The sequence below is a fragment of the Aythya marila genome (genome assembly GCF_965140915.1).
Source record: "Aythya marila genome assembly, chromosome: W".
Taxonomy (NCBI): Eukaryota; Metazoa; Chordata; class Aves; order Anseriformes; family Anatidae; genus Aythya; species Aythya marila.
The window spans coordinates 9,239,600-9,257,704 of record NC_139081.1 but is presented as its reverse complement, the minus strand read 5'-3'; positions in this window follow the sequence as shown (position 1 = coordinate 9,257,704).

Here is an 18,105-nt window from a genome sequence, read left to right as displayed (position 1 = left end):
ACACGACATATATAAACCATAGCAGTGATGACACACATTATTCTATAGTAATTAACATGATACAATTCAACTCATGGGTTATTCTCACCCAACATTAAATCCCCTTGAGGTACACATTGGACCTCCCCATCTGTGCTGGGTCTGGCTGGGATGGAGTTAACTTTCCCTGCAGCAGCCCATACAGTGCTGTGCTCTGCACTTGTAGCTAGAACAGCAGTGGTATCACACCAGTGCTTTGTCTATTGTTGCACAATATTGGCATGGCATCAGGACTCCCTCCAAACCCCCAAGAGCAAGCAGGCTGGGGGTGTGCAAGTGATGGAGAGGGGACTTCACCAGGGCAGCTGACCTAAACTGACCAAAGGGATATTCCATGCCATATGATGTCACACTCAGCAATAAAAGGTGTGAAAGGGGAAGGGGGTTGGGGTGTCCTTTTATGGAAGCATCTGTCCTCCCAGATAACCACTATACATATTGAGGCCCTGCTTCCGAGGATGTGGCCGAACATTGCTTATTGATGGGAAGTAGAGAATAACTGCTTTTCTCTCTCTGTGCTTCTGGATGGCCTTTTTTTTTTTTTTTTTTTCCCTTTTCCATTTAATTAAATCATCCGTATCTCAGACTTTGAACTCTTTGTATTGTATTTTCTCCCCCTTCCTCTTTGAGGAGGGGAAGTGAGAAAGCTGCCATGGTAGAACTCGGCTGCCCACCCAAGTAAAACCACAATAACATCCTTCTGCGTTACCCACCAAGTGCATCCAGGTCCCTGAGCAAAAGCAATCCCACGAATGGGCTTACCTTTTCCTGAGGCAGGAATAGACCAGACTGTCTTCCCCAGTATGCTTCTCACATTCACTACAGGAACTTTATCTCCTTCGACTGTACGTAACAGGTTTGATTGGGCAGGTCCAGCTCGGTTGGCAGATCCCCTAGTATTGACTAACCAGGTGGCCTTTGCCAATCCCAATTTTTGAATGTCCCAGCACCCATTGCCTTCAGTGTAGACTTTAACAATCCATTGCATTGCTCGACTTTCCTGGAGGCTGGTGCATAATAGGGGATGTGATACACCCACTCAATACCATGCTCTTTGGCCCAAGTGTCTATAAGGTTGTTTCGAAAGTGAGTCCCATTGTCTGACTCTATTCTTTCTGGGGTGCCATGTCGCCATAGGACTTGCTTTTCAAGGCCCAGGATAGTGTTCCGGGCAGTGGCATGGGGCACAGGATATGTTTCCAGCCATCCGGTGGTTGCTTCCACCATTGTAAGTACATGGTGCTTGCTGTTGCAAGTTTGAGGGAGTGTGATGGAATCAATCTGCCAGGCCTCTCCATATTTATATTTCAGCCATCGTCCTCCATGCCAAAGAGGCTTTGACTGTTTGGCTTGCTTGATTGCAGCACACGTTTCACAGTCATGAATAACCTGTGCAATAGTGTCTATGGTCAGATCCACCCCTCGATCACGAGCCCATCTGTATGTTGCATCTCTGCCTTGATGGCCTGAGGTGTCATGGGCCCATCGAGCTATAAATAATTCACCCTTATGTTGCCAGTCCAGGTCCACCTGAGCTACTTCAATCTTAGCAGCCTGATCCACCTGCTGGTTGTTTTGATGTTCTTCAGTATCCCCATTCTTGGGTGCCTGAGCATCTATGTGGCATGCTTTTACAGCCAGGTTCTCTACCCGAGCAGCAATATCTTGCCACAATGCAGCAGCCCAGATGGGTTTGCCTCTGCGCTGCCAGTTGCTCTGCTTCCATTGCTGTAACCACCCCCACAGGGCATTTGCTACCATCCATGAATCAGTGTAGAGACAGAGAACTGGCCACTTTTTTCGTTCAGCAATATCTAAAGCCAGCTGGATGGCTTTCACTTGTGCAAACTGACTTAATTCACCTTCTTCCTCAGCAGCTTCTGCAACTCGTCGTGTAGGACTCCATACAGCAGCCTTCCATCTCCGATGCTTCCCCACAATACGACAGGACCCATCAGTGAACAGGGCATATTTCTTCTCATTTTCTGGCATTCATACTTATTTATGTCTTTAACAAATTCACTCCATGTGGGAATGGGGGAGCACAGATTTCATCTATGACTGCAATCACCATCCCTACAAGCAGCTTGTATGCGATCCTGGGTATTTGGTACAAGCATCTGAAGACAATCAGGGAGTCCATGGATGAGAGGGGTTAATCGAGCTGGGTCAATAGGAGCTAACATCGGGAATTTCCCAAATTCATCTATTTCATATAACGCCTGAATGCAGGTTGCTATCTCTACTGCTACAGCCAGGTCAGAATATCTTTTGCTCTAATTTCCAGTGGTTCCCCTCTCTCTTGGGGATCTATACCACCGGCCCAGTATGCAGCCTGTGCAGTTATAGAGTAATTATGGTCTTCTGGTGTGGTGGTTAAAAATACTCCAGGTCCCCAGAAGCCTCTTGCTTCTTCCTCACTCAGTGTAATTCAAACTCCTCCTTCAAGAGAAACTCACCACAGATACTCAACTTCCTATTCTCCTGACCACCTTGAGAACATCTCCTGTATTTAAATCAGCTCTGCTAGTGACCATGGGATTGTTCGCACAGTAGTGCAGATTTCATCTTCATCATCAACAGTGGTCTCAGTCAACCAAAGGTCTAAAGGAAAAAGACTGAGGTTCAGAATCAGCAGTTCTTTGACCTAATCATCACTGTCAAGCCAAATATCACCATCCCAGCTTTCAGGGTATGCACTATGCTTCAATCTACGAACCTGCTTAACTGGAGCAGAAGGCTGTATTTTATTTAACAGGTGATTAAACCTCTCCAGTAATTAAGATGATTATTCTCCTTTAACATCTTATCATTCTCATTCAAAAGTTTGTTTTTCTCATTCACAAGTTTGTTACTCTCATTCAAAAGGTTATCATTTTCATTAATAAGTTTATCCACTCTGATTCCTAATATTTTTTCCCATCTCCCTTTCAAAGGCTGATGATGATTTTAACACCTCATTTTCCAGTTTTAAAGCTGTATATTACCACATCAGAAATTAGTTTGGGAGCAGGAGTTTCCTTAGCTTCTTGCTGAGCACAAGACAAACAGGCATCTAATACTGCACAGATTATACCTTTACCTTTTCTAACTCCAATCCTTTGTGCAGCCTGTCACTGCTTAATGCTTTCTACCACTTTCTCCTCATTTTTCCAAAATTTTTGTACCCACTCCTACCCCACCTGTAAAGGGACACATTTGCATTTTTGCAGGAGTTTATCCGTAGCAGTCCTGCTGACCTCACCAATTTCTCTATCGCGTTAAGGGATGTAGCTGATTAACTGCTATGGGTCTGGTCGGATTCAGGGTACTGAACTATCACGGTCACAGATTCACCAATAATATATTAACCGATATGGGTCCGATTGGATTCAGGGAAGTGAACTATCACAGTCACGGATTCACTGATAACGTAGCACGCCCTCACTCCAGTCGCATTCAATGAGAACTATCGCGCCTAGGAACAATGCGATTAAGTGCAATTTATTATAGCAACAGGTACACAGGTTCTTTGAATTGCTGGTGATAAATTCACTGTCTGCAAAAGCAAGCTAGCATGCATGCATGAAATACACAGGTACACAGCCTGGCTATTGATGCTTTAAAGGCACAAAGACTCTAGAGATTTCTAAGTTTCCGCGAAGACACCTGGTATAACCAGTTGTTCAAACTGTCTCCCAATGTCATTGTCTCCCAATGGGGAGAAGAGAGGCTCAGCCCATTGACTGATCCCAGAAGTCAAAAGGTATCCTTCATGATGGTATCTTCCATAACATCCTGTGGTGGTTTTACTCAGGTGGGCAGCCGAGCTACACCACAACCGCTCTCTCACTCCCCCTCTCCTCAAAGAGGAAGGGGGAGAAAATACAACACAGAGAACTCGAGGTTTGAGATAAGAAAGATTTAATTAAAGGGAAAGGGAATGGGAGGAAAAAACAGAGACAAAAGAAGCAATCAGTCCGCGCGGAAGCACAGAGAGAGAAAAAATTATTCTCTACTTCCCATCAGCGAGCAGTGTTCGGCCACGTCCTGGGAAGCAGGGCCTCAAACGCGTAGTGGTTGTTCAGGAGGAACAGCCCCCTCCCCCACGAGAGCCCCCCCTTTTATTGCTGAGTGTGACATCAGGTGTTATGGAATATCCCTTTGGTTGGTTTAGGTCAGCTACCCCAGCAATGTCCCTTCCCCATCACTTGCCCACCCCCAGCCTGCTGGCTCTTGGGGGCTTGGAAGGAGTCCTGATGCTGTGCCAGCACTATGCAGCAATAGACACAGCACTGGAGTGATATCAGTGCTGTTCCAGCTACGAGTGCAGAGTACAGCACTGTGCGGGCTGCTGCAGGGAAAAGGTGACTCCAGCTCAGACAGACCCAACACACATCCCCTTTCTCTTAAGCCAATGTATATTATTTTCTATCTTTTAGGTAGAGCTTGAGTGACTCTAGTCAAGTATATCCTAGTTATGATTGGTAAAAAGTTTTCTCTCTTTTGTTTAAAGGGTATAGGCATATATATGGTTGGACGCCTAGGGAATGCTTAGGTAATACAGCTACGTTCCACCCTGAAAGCTTCTTCAGTGTTGTACATTTTCTTTAAAATGTGAATGGTAGTTTAATTTTCCTAGTTACTTTAGGCAATTACTCCACATAGCCCACCCCATGACTATAGTCACGCAAGCTTCACGACATTTGGAATGTGTTAGGTATATCACATACATTATTGGGATGAGGATTATCAAGTGTATGTATATTGTGTAGGGATACTAAACATTTCATCATAATCCAACGTTTAACATACAAACTAATTGTCAGTATAAAGCATAATACAGTGAGTATTAACAAAACAACAACAGAGTGAAACATCTTGTTGAAGATTCCTGTGGCAGTTGGCGACCATCCAAACAAAGTGTCCCACCAACAGTGTTTTTAGTCTTTTGTCCATTTTTTCAAACTTGTTTCATCAAGTGCTTAAAATCTTCTTGTAACTGTAATTTCTTCACAAGGGTAAGGTTCATTCCAATAAGAGTAGGCAGCAGATTATGAAGCAGAATATAATTGGATGCAATAAGTTGGTAAGAGGTGACAGGAGCTAGAGCTAAAATCACATCCCAGAATTTTGGTAAAATTACAAACACAAACATTAGAGTGATTACTGGTATCTACATTAGTATTATCTATGACTACAGAATCACAGTGGGTTCTCCTGCAAACATAGTCTTTCCCAATATATACAAGTACAGTTTCAAGGGTTTCATCGGGTTGTATCTCAAAGTGACAAATATTTTGTTCAGTGTCAAGACAAATGTCTTGGGCTTTGAGTGTGTTACTTTCATAGATGAAGCCTTTTTGTTCACGCACAATACATGCATTTACATCAATTGTTTTCCATTTTCCTCCCTTTTGATGGGCCCATACTTTATGCTCCTTAGGATAAAGTATAGTTCCATTATGATTAAGTCCTAATGCAATGATTGGATATACATTGGCATTGCTTATGGTAAGTATAAAGGCAATGACTTTATCATTTTCTGCATAGTAGGTAAAGTTGACTAATTGCCACCATGCTTCAAACTCCTTTTCAAATTCTGAAACATTATCCCAAATCAATTTTCGATTTTCAGTGGGCAAAGTTCTTCCTTCTCACTCTCTAATAATAGCTGCTGCTACAGAATTTATCCATAACTGCGCTTGGATGCAGCTCAAGGCAAGGGAAGTATCACCTTGAGATTTTCCAAGGGCATTTACAATTAATTGATTATCATTTTCTTCAATTTGTTTTCAGTGGGGTAAAATGTGTAATAGAAGCCATTGACTTGCTCCTAAGGCCGATAAGGATGATTTTATTGGTCGTTCCAGTTTCCTTAGGTCATCTGTAGTAGCAGTTGTTCTACTCATTAAGACCTCAGCATCAATGCTATTTAATATACCAAATCCTGTTCCCAATAACCCAGTTGCATCCCATGGCATGCGCTGAGATTGTATCAGAGAACGTCCATGTAACCATGCTAACCAGCCAGTGTAGGCAGTTCTCAAAAAGGTGGCACATTTTGCAGCGCTATCTATACCCTTTTTAGTGACCTGCTAGGGTTAAAAAGACCTTGTTGTTATCCCACATTTTAATTAGGTAAGGACCTGTGTTGAAGATGGAAGGAGTTAGACTAGTGGGCATTCCAACTCCATTCAGCTTTTGAAAATATTTTGATTTAGGTTCTTTTTTTCTTTTATTTTTTTATTTTTTTAGATATTCTAGAGCTTACACTATACTGTAACAGTGCTTGGTTAGATGTCATGGTGAAACACCTCAGCTCCATGCACAACCATAGTAGCTAAGTTTTCCCTGATGGCACGTGTTCTCATAATCCAGTGTATTTAACATGGGCATGGGACCATGGCAATTTTGGGCCTTTTGGGCTATGAACCAAAAGGGGATTGCATTAAGGTTAGGGTAAAACGTAGCATTATCAATCCAAACTGCTGATTTGTGATTCTCCAGCTGTCCACATGCAGTTCTCTCAGGATTCCTGTGAACACAAAAGGAAAGAAAATATGCTCAGTTGTATTCAACTGGCGGGGTTAGAAAGAGGGTGAAATAACAATCTTTGACTTCCCATGTGTAGGGATATTTGGGAGTAGTTAATACATTGCTACTGTTCCAGTCTGAGGCATTTTCACCAGCACAGGTTGTCCAGTATAAAATCCGGCCCACTGTCCGCCCCTGTTAAGTTCTCTATAAAAGTTAGGCTATTCGGGCAATAAAATGGAGCATGATCTGACTCTGCTGGTGTCTGTCGTGCTTTCTGCAACGCGCTCTAACACTCTCCCATGGGTCATCCCTAAAGTATTTGTGCTCAAAATCAAGCACAGTTAAGTGGAATGCCTTAAGTTATTTGGATGACAAGCTATTAGAGAGTAAGAATGTGTTGTGAATGCTGCTACAACTCCTCCTTTTTGTGCGAGTGACATGTTTTTAGATCTTTCCAATGCCAAGAAGTGACGAGAAGAATTTAGTCAGTTCTTTCTGCAGAAATTAATAGCTGTAACCTGAATTGTGTCAACAGTAAAACTAGGCTGGGTCCATCTCTAACAACACCAATAACAACAAAAAGAAAATCTGATACTGGCACAACATGCAGCATTATTAATTATTTTATGTTAACATGGATTAAATTGAGTTATAGTTTGTCATATTATCCTTCTAACAATAACACCATATTAAACTAATTCAATAGACTATTACGCTTACAAAATTTCTGAGTGCACCTGAAGGAGAACAGCATTTAAATATGAAACTTACACTGAATTAACCGATTTTAACTGTTTTGCATGTGAATAACAATGATACACTGCTCTTCACTACAATACCCGAGTTAAAGCAACAGAAGTATTCATATAAGTAATGAAAATATAGTATTTTTTTCTGATAAAGTTTGGTCACGGTCTAATGCGTCAGGCATCCCCAGTCAGGCAGCTGAAAGGAAGTCATGAGAAGAAATATTATTACATTAACGTTATATGCCACTGTAACTAGCTTGATTTTACGCAGTTATGGTATTTAATGGCAGCCAAATGCAGCTGAATTCTTCAGAACTATTATCAGTTTGATCTCACTGGGTGTGTTTTGTGTGTTTGGAAGATGAAAAATGTTACATAATTTTCAGTTGTAATTTTGTATATTTAAACTTTGCAATATTTTGGGGGGGAGAAGGAGAAATTTTAATGGATATTTTTCTTTCAAATAAATGTAATATTCTCTATCTGTTGCTTCTTGGGTAACAGGGATCTAGTTTGGTATGTATCAAAGGGCTGGAGCACCTCTCCTATGAAGACGCACTGAAGGAGTTGTTGTTGTCCAGTCTGGAGAGGAGAAGGCTCCAGGGAGCCCTTATAACAGTATTCCAGTATCTAAAGGGAGCCTACAGGAAAGCTGGGGAGGGACTCTGTCAGGGGTGTAGTGATAGGACAAGGGGTAATGGCTTTAAACTAAAAGAAGGTAGATTTAGATTAGATATAAGGAAGAAATTCTTTACTTAGAGGGTAGCAAGGCACTGGAATAGGTAGCCCAGAGAAGTTCAGCATCATTTACAGATTTGCTCTGGAGAACATTCTTTCATGAGTTTGATAGAAAACTACTCAGGGCAATGGAAATCTTTTTATAGGTGTCAGTTATATAGACATGAATTCCAAATGTTAGCATGAGAACATTAACTCATCTGACACAGATCTACAAGCAGAAGTGAGGGCTTTTCAGAACTTTGCAATAGACTTGATTTAAATCAAACACCTTTGATGTAAGGGTTAAAATATGTATTTGCTTATTCTTGATTCATTATTAAATTCAGAAGGAATGTATAAAGAAAAGCAATTGAGACATATAGTATGAAGCTTAAAACTGTAGTGTTTTCATCATCTAATGAAACTGGCTTCTTCAAGGGCACTGACATGCTGACATTATTTTTCTTTGCAGAAACCTTTTACATATTCAAGAAGTGTTATCACATCTACCTATCTATGTACTAGTTTATACTTTCTAAAGTCCAGTTTTTCAATGCTTTTCGTAAAGCTTTCAGATTTTCTAGACCTTTCAACACTCCTGTTCCTTGTCCCCATGCCATGGCTGTAATGCTTTTATTGAAGTCTTAACGGTGTTGATACATGAAGAAACATTTCACATTTCCTGCAAAGGATATATGCATTTTTATATGATTATGCAGGCTTCCTTTTTTTCACAGTAATAATACTGATTCATGTTCAATTTGTGATTCACCACCCTTGGATACTTGGAAGAAATGTAAGCAGTCATTCCTATTCATATAATTGTGAATTCCATAGAATCATAGAATATCCAAGTTGGAAGGGACCCACAAGGATCATTGAGTCCAAATTCTGGGTCCCCAAAGGACCACCCCCCAAAATAAATAAATAAATAAATAAATAAATCATCAGATCATGTGTCTGAGAGCACAGTCCAAACACTTCTTGAACTCTGTCAGGCTCAGTGCCGTGACCACTTCCCTGGGAATCCTGTTCCAGAGTCCAACCACTCTCTTGGTGAAAAACTTTTTCCTGATATCCAGCCTGAACCTCCCCTGTCACAGCTTCAAGCCATTCCCTCAGGTCCTATTGCTGGTCACCAGAGAGAAGAGATCAGCACCTGCCTCTCCACTCCCCCTCATGAGGAAGCTGTAGATTGAAATGAGGTCTCCCCTCAGTCTCCTCTTCTTCAGGGTGAACAATCCAAGTGACTTCAGCCACTCCTCATATGTTTTCCCCTCTAGACCCTTCACCATCTTCGTAGCCCTCCTTTGGAAACTCTCTAACAGTTTTATATCTTTCCTATACTGTGATATTCTTAAAGTGTTTATGAACAAGATGAGAAATATGTCTGGATAATAAAACAGTTTTCATGGTACACATAAGAATTTTAGGGATTTTTTGATCAATATAAGAATAGCATTATTCTCATCCTAAATCCAAAACCACAACACCATACCAGCTATTAGGAGGAAAATTGACTCAGCCAAATACAGGGCAATGTATTATATTTAAAACGTGTATTTTCCTGTTTTCGGCACTAACTTACTTTCAATTGCATCTTTTTTCACTGTAGCTATGTCATGGTTTTAGCTGGAACAGAGTTAATTTTCTTTGCAAATGCTCACACAATGCTGTCTTTTGTATTTTTTATGAAAATATTAGTGTTAACATACCATTGTTTTTAGTTGTTGCAGAGCAATGCTTACACAGAGCCAAGGACTTTTCTGCTTCTTATGCTGCCCTTCTGAAGAGGAGTGCTTGGGGTGCACAAGAAGTTGGGAGGGGACACAGCCAGGAACAGGTGACCCAGACTTAACAAAGAGCTGCAGTGTAAAGTACATTTTGCACAGTTGGTCCTCTGCAGAGAGGGCTACCTCATGAGCTATTTCTTGTTTGATTTGTTCAAAGGCCTGTTGTTGCTCAGGGCCCCACTCAAAATTGTTCCTCTTTCGAGTCACTCGATATAGAGGACTCACAAGCTGACTATAACCTGGAACATGTGTTCTCCAGAATCCCACAAGGCCTAGGAGAGCTTGCGTTTCTTTTTTGCTAGTTGGTGGAGACATAGCCGTTATTTTGTTGATCACATCCATCCAAATACGGCAACCATCCTGCCATTTTACCCCCAAGAACTGGATTTCTTGTGCGGGTCCTTTGACCTTACTCTGTTTAATGGCAAAACCGATCTATTCTCTTTAGCCACCAGCGATAGGACCCGAGGGAATGGTGTCAAGCTGCAACAGGGGAGGTTCAGGCTGGATATCAGGAAGAGGTTCTTCACTGAGAGGGTTGTCGCACACTGGAACAGGCTCCCCAGGGACGTAGTCACGGCACCAAGGCTGTCGGAGTTTAAGAAGCGTTTGGACTGTGCTCTTAGTCATATGGTCTGAATTTTTGTGTAGACCTGTGTGGAGCCAGGAGTTGGACTCGATGATCCTTATGGGTCTATCCCAACTTGGGATATTCTATGATTCTATGAAAACAAGCTTTCAGGAGAATTTGGATTATTTTCTTCCCTTTCTCAAAAATTCTTCTGCCACACAATGATATCATGCAATGTACTGCAGGTGTCCAGGAGCTTCCCCCTGTTCCTGTGCGGTCTGGATCAGTCCATGGCAAATAGTAGGGCTGTGTTTCCATGGGGCAGTCAATTCCAGGTGTATTGGCAGCCCCTCCACATGAAAAGAAACTGTGGCTTGCATGCTGCTGCCAGAGGGATGGTGAAAAATGCATTAATGATATCAATTGTGACATACCTCTTGGCTGCCTTTGACTCTAGTTCGTACTGGAGTTCTAGCATGTCTGGCACTGCAGCACTCAGCAGTGGTGTGACTTCATTCAGGCCACAATAGTCCACCGTTAGCCTCCACTCACCATTAGACTTTCACACTGTCCATATAGGACTATTAAAGGGTGAGAGAGTCTTGCTGATCACTCCTTGTCTCTCCAGTTGGTGAACCAACTCATGGATGGGAATCAGAGAGTCTTGGTTAGCGCGATATTGCTGCTAGTACACCTGTGTAGTAGTGATCATCTCCTTCTGTTCTTTGACCCTCAGCAACACCACAACAGAAGGGTCCTCTGAAAGACCAGGCAAGGTAGACATATGTTTAATTTCCTCCGTCTCTAAGGCAGCTATGCGAAAAGCCTACCGCTGCCCTTTTGGGTCATTGAAGTACCCTCTCCTGAGGTAGTCTATGCCAAGCATGCACAGAGCACCTGGACCATTCACAATGGGATGTTTTTTCCACTCATTCCCAGTTAGGCTTACTTCAGCCTCCAATACAGTTATCTATTGGGATCCCCTTGTTACTCCAGAAATACAGATGGGTTCTGCCCCTTGGTAGCCTGATGGTATTAGGGTACACTGTGTTCTGGTGTCCACTAGAGCATTGTACTCCTGTGATTCCGGTGTGCCAGGCCATCAGATCCACACAGTCCAGTAAATCCGGTTGCCCCTTTCCTCTGCCTGGCCAGAGGCAGGGTCCCTCTAGTCCTGCTTGGAGTATCTGTCACTTAATTCTTGCAAATGTGAAGCAGAGTTCATCAGTGTCAAGAGTAACGTCATCCCTTCTACTCCCTTTGTGGGACTGCCCAACAGAAACTGGAGCAGTTGTTTTCCTAGGACACCCCCTTTTGCCTTCTCAGACCCCTTCTTTTCCTTACAGTTCACCTACCCAAGCTACTAGGGTTGAGGTAAGTTTGCCATCCCACTTCCTCGTATCTTCCCTGTGGTCATGCAGATAAAACCACAGGGTGCCATGTGCTGTGCGTCTTAGGTACTCTCTCTCTCAAGCAGGAAAATGCTGACTCTTAATGGCCAATATACTGGTCCATCTGGGTGAGGGGGAAGATATATGGTCTTCAGGGTGGTGGACTTATTGGGACAGTTTCCCCATAGCCAAGATGCAGGCCTGTAGTGAGGCAGAGAGATTTTCTTCATATCGCTGAAGGTGGCTGGACATAACATTCATCCCACAGTCCCATCCCATCTTTCCAACTCATTGCTGCCAGCTTGATGGCATGTGATGATGGTGCACCCTTTACAAACTTCTGCCTCATGGACCATGTGCACTGGACTTCATCGGGATCTTTGGGTGTCTGGTCATTGTCCAAATCATTGTAAACCATCTCCAGCACAGCTACTTCCCTCAGGTGCTGGAGAACTTTCTCCATGGTAATCCACTTGCCTAGGTGATATATAATATCTTCCATGCAGGGATACTTTTCCTTCACATCTGACAGGAGTTGCCTCAAAAGGCTGAGAACCTGTGACTCTCTAACAATTTCTCTGTCAATGACCCTTTCCCTAGAGAGATAGTCCAGATGCTTGACTTCCTTGCCTTCTAGTTCCTGTCTATTGGCCCCAGTGTCCTAGCATCTGAACAACCAGGTGAGAGTGTGCTCACCTGGGTGATGGCTGAAAACCCTTCATATATCTCACAACTCACTCAAGGATAGGGATTGGGTGGTTTCTGACTCTTTTATGATTTCTGTCTCTTCTTCCTCGTGTTTTTTGATGGCTCTGCTTTAGAGCTTCCTGCCCCTTCCACTTCTCCCTCCCAAAATCTCTTAGGAGGAGCTTTTTCCCTTACTAAATGAGTTGACTTGTGCTTCAATTTTTTTTCATCTTGACTATAGGGAAAATCAATACCACCGATTGTTGGCCCTCTGGTTTAGCTACTGTGTGTGCTATCTGGTCATCAGATTCAGAGACCTCCTCCTCCCCTTGAAGGTGCTAAATAGTGTTAACTACCGTTTGATAGGCGCAGACCAGGCCCCAGCGCAGCGCAGCAAGCTGTTTTTCAGTGTTCTGCACTTGTTCAGGGGTGAAGTTCAAAACCATCGGAGGAGACAACCGTGACAGGTACCTGCCCATATCCTCCCACACACCTTGCCACCCACCACCACAGTGTCTCTGGGCAGATACCTGAGTGGTATTCTTAACTAACTGTTTAACCTTAGGACAAACAAACAAACAAGCAAACAAATAAATAAATAAATAAATTCTGGAGACCTAGCAATAGGAGTATGTTGGTTACCCATGGACGTTCTAAATACTCAAAAGCTACTGCAATTAGCCCATAGGGAAAGAAGGCGGTGGTACCATTCCTGATATCATCCACAAACTGACTTCCAGAGGAGAAAACAGAATGTAGTTATTAATAGTCTTCAAGAGATAGTTCCCAAAGGATAGAGATGATAGCAATGCAGGGCCCAAATACCAGATTAGGATCAAGGCCAGTGCTTTACAGCACAGCAAACTGAAAAACAAAACAAAACAAACACAGTCTTTAGCAAGCTCTCAGATTTGATACATAGCAAAAGTCAGAATGTGTTATGAATCACATGAAACAGAATCACATAGAAAAATATTAAGAGCAAACCAGACAACACTGTGACTAGTAACTGCTAACTAATTATGACAATTGCAAGTTTCCTCTAAAGTGCTCTGATCAAATCTATTGTTATCTCAACCCTTCAAGCCCCAAGTTGGGTGCCAGAAAGAACTGGTGGCTTTACCCTGCTGGGCAGCAAAACTCCACCACAACTGCTCTCTCACTCCTCCTCAGAAGAAGAAGTGTGGGAGAAGAAAATATGCTAGAGAGGAAAAAAAATGCAAACAAACAAAAAAAGTCCCATGTTGAGATTTGGATAATTTAATTAAAGGGAAGAGAAAGAGAGAAAAAACAAGCAAAGGCCACACGGAAGCACAGAGAGAAGATAAAAAATAGTATTCTCTACTTCCCACGAATGAGTGATGATCGGCCATATCCTGGGAAGCAGGGTCTCAATACGCATAGTGACTGTTTGGGAGGACAGACATCTTCATAACAAAAGCCCCCCCCCTCCTTTCCATTTCTCACCTTTTATTGCTGAGTGTGACATCATGTGGTACAGAATATCCCTTTGGTCGGTTTAGGTTAGCTGCCCTGGTGATGTCCCCTACTGGCTCTTGGCAGGGTTGGAAGGAGTCTTGATGCTGTGCCAGCACTGCTCAGCAACAGACAAAACATTGGTGTGATATCAGTGCTGCTCTAGCTACAAGTGCAGAGCACAGCACTGTATGGGCTGCTGCAGGGAAAGTGTTAACTTTTCTGTGAGGAATGTTTTAACAATTCGTGTCCATAAAGAACAATTCTGTTTGAATCCTGTCTGCCTCTGGGCCCTGCACTGGCAATTTAATTCTTGAACCACAGATGCAGTGTGTCCCAGTCTCCCCCTCATTCTAGTCAATTTATCACTTCTTAAATTTATGAACCTGTTTGCTTTTGTTATTCCGGACTTCTATTTCTAACACTGCTATAGATGTGTCTGTGAATGGCTGGGGAAGAATGTTTTAATTACTCATGTGTCTGGGAGTTTCAGAACAACTGATAACAACTAGTGACTGTTATGGGATACTATGTGGATCTTTGGTATCTGGTTAGGGGGGGCCAAGAGATAAAGAGGAAGGAGAAAGAAGCTGAAGGGCGGCTGGGAGACAAGACTTGAAGAAGATGTTCCGTAAACTTGGTATGGTGCCCAGTAAGTACAAAGGTGGAGAGGAAGACTACGAGCCTTCAGCATGAAAGACCCCTAGAGACCCCCAGAAGAGACCCCAGAGGAGACTGCACATGCTCCAGTAGGAGGGACTGCACCCCGGAAGCTAATTTTAATAATCTATTTTTTTTTAGAAGTAGTAATGAATATGTATTAGTCTAGGAGCATAAAAATCAGCTGCTTGATGTAACTGGTGTGCGTCCTGGTGGAGCGGAGACTCCCGGTGCACCCAGCGCTGTTTGCTTACCTCTATTCCTTTATATTCTTTCAATAAATCCTATTTTTTTTTTATTTAATCCTAATTTGAATCCTGAGCCATTTATAACAACTCCATCCCAGCCGGACCCAGTAGAGTGGTAACAATTACAATGGCTCAGAACAGGTCTTAGTTTATATTAATAGGTAAAACAAAAACAAGCAAACGAATAAACAAAACGATTCAACAAACATATATTCATAATACTTTTACTGGAACAAATCTTATTTTTGACTCTGTGAAATCTCACTGACAGCACTGGGAATAATGTAAATTCATTTCATGGAAGTAGGAGGTTATAGGTACTATGATACAGATGTCAGGACACAGAAATTAGGACTGCATAGACCAGAGTTTGCAGAGGGCTGGACAGCGAATTACAGAGTTATGTATGATATTCATCATTAAAACCCCCAAAATAGCTGTTGGAACTGCTGCAGCTTCAGGGGTTCTTCTCACACAGTCTCTTAGTTGGAAAGAACTAATTTGAGTTAATAGATTACAACTGGCCTCAGAGGGATTTTGTAGGTTTGTAAAGGATTGCTGCTTCATACCCATAACTAAACCCCTTATTGCTTTTAGTCCAGCAGACTAGCTGAGAAAATCATACAGTAAGCCAGGCAAATTAAAGTGGATATGACCTTTACTCCAGTTTTGCACTGAGAGAACTACAGAATTAAAGGCAGAACCTGAAAAAATTCTAATTCCCGTCATTTTTTTTTCTTATTGTTCCAGAATTGTAAGTCACAAAAATGAGATGAACACTGGGAGGCACTGGTAGAAAGAAGAAGGCAAAAATAATGGTAGGAGCAAAATGCCACCATTCACAACAAATTCATGGACAACAGCATGATACCCAAGTAGTCATATAGGTTATGTCACTCTAGTACCCAAAAAAACTGACCCAAAGAACCCACAGTCAGACACTACGTGGATAGGGATTCACCAAAGTCACAGATACTCCATCCCAACCAGATCCAGTACATACCTAAAGATGACTATATTAATGGATCCACAACTGATAATGAAAAAATAGTTTCTGATTATGAGTCATCAAAAGAGGATACTAATTATCTTTCAAATAATTCTTTCAATCTTCCCACTGGAAAACAAACAAACAAACAAACAAAAACATAATGCAGTTCAAACAGTAATGTCAATGACACAACAGCTCTACCCAGAAATTCAAAAAGAAAAGGAGGGAAACATTTTAAGTGTGTACAAGGAGAGATTCAAACCATCAGCTAGGAGAAATGTGACATCCCGTTGCTAATATTAAGCAACAAACATCTCATTGCTAATATTGAACAGGACAGGAACACTGATAGTTTCCACTCAAAGCTTCATTCGTTTGCAGAGAACCAGAGTGGTTAACATTTCATTCTTTAACTACAGTTAATGTCTCCTCTCTCCTCCAGCCACTTCTTTCTCCCTGCAGCAGTGCATCTAATGAGATGCTTCACAGGAGTCTTTCCCTTTTTACTTGAGGTGGGCAACTCCAGTTCTTCACATCCCCACCACCATTCCTATCAGCATGCAGGAAAAGATATCTGGGTCTTTTTGATCTTTCCACTCTTCTATCCTCACCTACAAAAACATTTAAGTGGAGCAGTTTCCCACAGCATCCAAGTTTAGCTACCAAAATCTTAGTGATGGCCAGGCAGAGCTGAAAAGCAATCTTCCCCAGCCCTGCAACTTCCCTCAAAGCCGAAGAGGTGACACTGAGTGGAAGGGGGCTTTGTGCACTGCTCTGGAGTCTGATCACACACTAAGCCATCCTCCATGATTTGTAAAAAACAACAACAACAAAAATTAGCAAAATTTAGTCTACTGAGACAAATGGCGTGGTCAGGAATGTACTATGAATCTGAAATTTTGAACACAACTAAGAACTCTACATGGGAATTCTGAGGATATAAATTAATTGTATACTGTGTTTTTTATCCTAAATAGGTGTTTATTTTTCCATGAGGAAACAATAAAGGTCTGATTTCTAGTGTTTATTAACTCCATCCCAGCAAGACCAAGTACAGAAGAATATCAGAACAACCAGCAGGTAGATCAGGCTGCTGAGATTGAAGTGGCTCAGGTGGATCTGGACTGGCAACATAAGGGTGAATTATTTAAAGCTCGGAGGGCCCGTGACCCCTCAGACCACCAAGGAAGAGATATAATATATAAATGGACTCGTGATTGAAGGATGGACTTGACCTTGGACACTATTGCATAGGTTCTTCATGATTGTGAAATGTGCTGCAATATAGCAAGCCAAGCGATTAGAGCCTCTTTGGTATGGAGGAGCCACCATGACCTGGCAGCCCTCACAAGAACAGATGATGAGGGTTGGGCAGAACCCTCCTCTGTGGCATAAAGACCACATGGAGACTAGGGTTTCTTTAAGGATCAATAACTTCAACTACTTTATTGAGGACAGGCTCCCTTCTTATACCATTAGCTCTACCAGTGGTGCTTTTCCACTAACTATTCATTGGTTAACAACTTTGCCCGGCAACAGCAAACACTTAGCAACTTCCATGTCTTAAGGGTTGGAGAACAAGCAGTTTGAGACAGCAAGGCTTCTCCTGAATCACCTTTCTTTGTTCCTTCTAACTTCTTATTAACTTCTTTACATGGCTTCATCATCAGGAGTCTGATGTTATCACCAACCATGGGGCTTGTCGACCCCCATGGCCCCCAAAAGAAAGCATGATTAACACAAATAAAGAAAGAACAATTAACACAAATTAAAACACAGAGAAAAACTATCAGGCATATTAATCCTATCTTTAACAGACTTTGTAATCACATCCCTGGGAGAGGCAGGCACTGAGTACTGTCCAACGGGGGGCTCTGGCTGCCCCTCCAGCTTCTGGAGCTCCTGTTTGTGGGTCCTGCCATCAGGACCCTCCCATATATTGCTTTTTGGTTGAGCTGGAATCCAAATCACTGAGGAGAGTGCTGTGATCATGTTAAGGTAGATGATGAGATGGACGGTTGAACCCACCATGCTGACACCCATCTTGGACTGGCTCCTGTTGAAACACAAGCATAACATCAGCCCCAAGTTATTGGAGAGTAGGGCCCTTTCCAATGATTGGTGCTTAATTTTTTTACCATGACTTGTAACTGAGTTTAAGGTATTATGATTAAAATGTTTGTGAATTGGAGGACCTTCCTCTGTCCATCCATTTAAAAAATTATGAACATAGCATGCTTTAGCTATTCTTTCCTGGGGGG